This window comes from Bubalus kerabau, chromosome 7 (genome assembly GCF_029407905.1).
Source record: "Bubalus kerabau isolate K-KA32 ecotype Philippines breed swamp buffalo chromosome 7, PCC_UOA_SB_1v2, whole genome shotgun sequence".
In the NCBI taxonomy this organism is placed as follows: domain Eukaryota; kingdom Metazoa; phylum Chordata; class Mammalia; order Artiodactyla; family Bovidae; genus Bubalus; species Bubalus kerabau.
Window position 1 is genome coordinate 11,296,426 of NC_073630.1, and position 6,200 is coordinate 11,302,625.

Below are 6,200 nucleotides of genomic sequence, written 5' to 3' on the forward strand. Positions count from 1 at the left end.
CTAAATATCCATTTGCATGGTGCTTACACATACACGCACACAAACACACACACCAGCACAAGCACATATCCCATCCCCCACATCTCTTCATACCACACACACATCACAGCTCTGAAAACATTAAATTTCTTTCCATATGGCTGGCAACATCTGGTGATTAACAGTTAAATAAAATTAATGAGGCCTTCCATTTTTATTAGTTACATAGTCATCCATTGCAGGCAATAGCTTTGTTCAAAAGATCTCTGTTTTCTAATTCCCTTAAGTTTCAAGTTTCCCTGGCTGACCTGGCTTTGAACTGTGTTCCTTTGTGCAGATAAAGCGAAAGTATTTGGCTCCCGGTAAAGGGCTAACCTTTATCTGTGCATCTCATTGCAACACTCATATCTGTCCCTGCTGTGCTTGCTGTAAATCACAGGCTCATCTGCTTTGATGTTTACTTCTTTTTATTTCTTTATTTCTTTTTTGTCTATAATACCAAGTATTCTACTTGTGTGTGTGTGTGTTATGTATGACAAGCTTTTCCTGTAGTGCATGCTTAGCTATGGGCTTTGGACTTGCTTAGCTATGGACTTGCTTAGCTATGGGCATTTTCTTGTGGTAGCCTCATGTTTAAATTGAGAAATAATTTACATTCCACAATGCCCTGGCAACATCCATTGCTACTAATATGGAAATAGTGTGGAATTGGACATTTTCTTGTGACATATTGCTTAATAAATTATAAACGTTATCCTATCAGATCTGACAGTGGTACATAAATGACAACATAAATGACCATTTGTAATATCAGGTGGCTTATGGTTAAGCATGAATATTTATTATGATTTAATATAAATACTTAATATCCAGTATAAAAGATTGTATATGTCATTACCAGTAGAATTAAACGTGTTTTGGTGATTTTAAGATTTAAAAGTCATAGAGTTTAACAGTCTCACTAGGATCTTCATATTTTACATGATTGATTTTAAGGCATCATAGGTTTCAAGAGGTGACTAGCAAACTCATTTCAATTGCATCAAACTACAAAGAAAATGAATCCTTAGACACCATCTGGCAACTTATCAAAACAGATAAGAACATTTTCACACTTACTGATTCAAATGAAGTGAATGCAATGTAAAAATTCTTTCTCTTAATAGATGAGATAAAAATATGCTAATTATTTTTTCTTACTTTTAAAATTCTTCCTTTGCCATCAAACAATGAATCTTACTTAACAATTCCTAGCATCCAAGAAGGTATTTTAAAATTCCCTAACTCATTACCACATTTGAGCAACTTGGCCATGGTTATGCCAGCTGGGTGATAGCGCTCTGAAATCCATCATCCATCTTTCTGGCCTCTTTTCACGCACTATTCTGCACTTCCATTGTATTGAAAGCAGAAAGAGATTTGGCGTCTTTACAGGTCTCTAAGATCTTGGAATCTGACCAATTTTTAAGTGATTAGAATGTGTTCATGTGTGACTCAACATAATAAAAAAATAACAGCTGCAATATGTACAACACGTTATAAAGGACTTTTCACATTCAGCATAATCCTAAATTCTTATAGCCATTCTGTGAAGCAGCTGTCAGTACTCTCATTTTCTTGGTGAAGGAATTTAAGCTCAGAGCAGTTGAATAAATTGATTGCAATCAGAGAACAAATGAACAGCAGTGTTGCAACTCAGTCATAGGACCACTGGTTACACAGGTGATATTCTTTCCACTGCCTCATTTTTACCTTGTAATTTGGGATCATTAAAAAATATATATAGTGTTTATAATTACCTTGAGGGACTAAATGTCCTAGTAGTTACATTGAAAAGAGTCCCTGTGTCCATGTAAAAAAAAGGTTAAAAATATCCTGAGCCATTTGCCCTATATTCTGAATTCTTGAGTTAGGCTTGCTGATCAGGAATTGCAGGAAGTGAAAAGGAAGTGAAAGCATCTAGGGAAGGATGATAGTTTATCCTAGTTTGGAGGAGAGTAGGCACTTGGAATGAAGCAGCAGAAAAGAGATTAAAAAAGAAATTGCAAGGAGGTGAGAGTACATCATGAGAAACACTGGGCTGAAGGAAGCACAAGCTGGAATCAAGATTGCCGGGAGAAATATCAATAACCTCAGATATGCAGATGACACCACCCTATGGCAGAAAGTGAAGAACTAAAGAGCCTTTTGATGAAAGTGAAAGAGGAGAGTGAAAAAGCTGGCTTAAAGCTCAACATTCAGAAAATTAAGATCATGGCAACTGGTCCCATCACTTCATGACAAATAGATGCGGAAACAGTGGCTGACTTTATTTTTCTGGGCTCCAAAATCACTCCAATGTTGATTGCAGCCACGAAATTAAAAGACACTTACTCCTTGGAAGGAAAGTTGTGACCAACCTAGACAGCATATTAAAAAGCAGAGACATTACTTTGCCAACAAAGGTCCATCTAGTCAAGGCTATAGTTTTTCTAGTGGTCATGTATGGATGTGAGAGTTGGACTGTGAAAAGCTGAGCACCGAAGAATTGATGCTTTTGAACTGGGGTGTTGGAGAAGACTCTTGAGGGTCCCTTGGACTGCAAGGAGATCCAACCAGTCCATACTAAAGGAGATCAGTCCTGGGTGTTCATTGGAAGGACTGATGTTGAAGCTGAAAGAAATGCCAATACTTTGGCCCCCTGATGTGAAGAGCTGCCTCACTTGAAAAGACCCTGATGCTGGGAAAGATTGAGGGCAGGAGGAGAAGGGGACAACAGAGGATGAGATGGTTGGATGACATCACCCACTCGATGGACGTGGGTTTGGGTGGACTCCGGGAGTTGGTGATGGACAGGGAGGCCTGGTGTGCTGCGGTTCATGGGGTTGCAAAGAGTCAGACACAACTGAGCGACTGAACTGATGCTCTGTAATTGTCCAAATTTGCTTTCTTAAACTGTGAAGACTGAATACACTGGTTAATAGCAGTATAAACTGCAAATGGCAACTGGGTCTTATAGCAATAACACTCTTAGGCAAGGAGAGGCCTAGGGAAAGAGAGTGAGTATTAAGATTTCCATCTTGTGGCAGGGATGCAGGTAGAAAAAAATGCTCAGATCTTTACAAAGAAAACAATCATTCTGCATCTACATTATTGTCCACTGAGGTTTGAATGCCAGTACTTCTTGATGAGGTTATAAGCCAAGAAGGAGATAGCTTGGGAGATGATGTATTAGTAATTTACTGTTAATTACCAAAACATTAAAGGCTTACCCTAACAATGTTTATTATTTCAAAGTTTCTGTGGGTTAAGAATTCCGGTGCAGCTGATCTGGGTGTTTCTGATTCAGGGTCTCTGATGAGACTGTACTCAAGGTGTTGGCTGGAGCTGCGGTTATCTCAGTGCCTGACTGGGAGAGGGGATCTCATTCACATGGCTGTTGGCTAGATCTCATTCACAAGGCCCTTGCCACATGGGCCTTTCGAAGGTCTGCTTCAGTGTTTTCATGACATATAGTTGGCTTTCCCCAGAATGAGTTAGGAAATGGCAACCCACTCCAGTATTCTTGCCTGGAAAGTTTCATGGACAGAGGACCCTGATGAGCTATAGTCCATAGGACTGCAAAGAGTTGGACATGACTGAGCAACTAACAGAATCTAAGAGAGGACCAGGCAGAAAGTACAATGTCCTTTATGACCTAATCTGGGAAATCAGTCCCTGTCACTCCCAGCGCATTCTGTCTGTTAGAATTCAGTCACTGAGTCTGGGTTGCACTCAAAAGTGAAAATTGCTCAGTCATGTCTGACTCTTTGTGACCCCATGGACTATACAGTCCACGGAATTCTCCAGGCCACAATACTGGTGTGGGTAACCGTCCCCTTCTCCAGGATATCTTCCCAACCCAGGGATCGAACCCAGGTCTCACGCATTTCAGGTGGATTCTTTACCAGTTGAGCCACAAGGGAAGCCCATGAATACTGGAGTGGGTAGCCTATCCCTTCTCCAGCAGATCTTCCCAACCCAGGAATCGAATCGGGGTCTCCTGCACTGCAGGTGAATTCTTTACCAGCTGAGCTACCAGGGAAGCCCATCTTGTGGACATATTTGAAAACTTTTACAAATGGGTTAGACTGTGTGTGTGTGTGTGTGTGTGTGTGTGTGTGTGTATGTGATTTAATGCTTAGCTCTAGAAAAGGGACTTGAGACAGCACCATGTCCCAAACCCTCTTTTGACAGAGAAGAAAATTGATATTGAGTTTCAATGATTTCACCAGAACTCATGACTGTTAGTGACAGAGAAAGACCCCTATTTATCTGGATCCTAGACTCTGGCTTTTTCCCTTTCCAAATACATGAGTTTAATACATTAAAATGATTAAATTTTAATTATTTAAATCTAGTCTTCCTAGGCATTTGGAATAGCATAAAATTTTGCTAAATTAGTTTTAAGAAGGCCTTGGAAGCTTAATCACTTTCACTTTTCACTTTCATGCATTGGAGAAGGAAATGGCAACCCACTCCAGTGTTCTTGCCTGGAGAATCCCAAGGATGGGGGAGCCTGGTAGGCTGCCGTCTATGGGGTCGCACAGAGTCGGACACGACTGAAGTGACTTAGCAGCAATAGCAGGAAGCTTAATGACAAGTCTCCATGGTCAGTCAGCAAGGCTAATACAGTCAGAACAAGGAGCAACAAAACATCCCTTCTTGTCTCTTCCATCACCAAAAGACGTGTTCAGTGAGGCTAACCATACGACACATGGTGCTAAGATAACAACCATAAGTCTTACCTCTTCTGTTGACGCATTTGCTAACTTCATTACCCCAATTGGTAAAATCAGTGACCCCTTCCTCTGTGTTCTCACCTCTCATTCTTCTGTTTCAGGAACCCTAAAACTTATCACCTCTCTTTTTACTTGTCTACTTCTTCTGCCTTCTAGGACTTCAGTTCTGCCCACTCATCCTGTATTACCAGTGCCTTGCAGGATGATTGGTTCGTCATAGTCACAGTGATAACATATAACACAAATGATAGCATTGTTTTATGAAACTACTGAGTGTATTTGTCATTTAAAAATAGTTGACATTAAGCTAGCTCTTAAAAAGAGACACGTTTTGTTTGTTTTAGGACTTTGTACTGTGTGATCACAGGCTCCACAACCTCCTAACCAGACTGCACATTTAAAAATTGTATGTATGTATTTTGGGCTTCACAAATGGTTCAGTGGTAAAGAATCTGTCTGCCAAATGCAGGAGATACAAGGGATGCATGTTTGATCCCTGAGTCGGGAAGATGATCTGGAGGAGGAAACGGCAACCCACTTCAGTAATTTTGCCTGGATAGTTCCCATGGATAGAGAAGTCTGGTGGGCTATAGTCCATGGGGTCACAAAGATTTGGACATGACTGAGCAAGCATGCCTGGACATGCATGTATGTATTTAGCTATAATTTATGTGTAATGTGTAAGCTTAAGGTATATAATATATTGATTTGATATTTTCCACTGCAGTATGCTTTCATGGCAAATAGATGGGGAAACAGTGGCTGACTTTATTTTTCTGGGCTCCAAAATCACTGCAGATGGTGATTGCAGCCATGAAATTAAAAGACACTTACTCCTTGGAAGAAAAGTTATGACCAACCTAGACAGCATATTGAAAAGGAGAGACATTACTTTAACAAAGGTCCGTCTAGTCAAGGCTATGGTTTTTCCTGTGGTCATGTATGGATGTGAGAGTTGGACTATAAAGAAAGCTGAGCACCGTAGAATTGATGCTTTTGAACTGTGGTGTTGGAGAAGACTCTTGAGAGTCCCTTGGACTGCAAGGAGATCCAACCAGTCCATCCTAAAGGAGATCAGTCCTGGGTGTTCATTGCAAGGACTGATGTTGAAGCTGAAACTCCAATACTTTGGCCACCTGTTGCGAAGAGCTGCCTCACTTGAAAAGACCCTGTTGCTGGGAAAGATTGAGAGCAAGAGGAGAAGGGGACGACAGAGGATGAGTTGGTTGGATGGCATCACTGACTCAATGGACATGGGTTTGGGTGGACTCTGGGAGTTGGTGATGGACAGGGAGGCCTGGCGTGCTGCAGTTCATAGGGTCACAAAGAGTCAGACACGATTGAGCAACTGAACTGAACTGAACTGATTGCAGTATGCTTGTCATTGTAGCCTTATATTACACTCTAGCCTGTCACATATTATCATTGTTTCAGAGGTGGGAAAAATTAAGATCTAGTCTC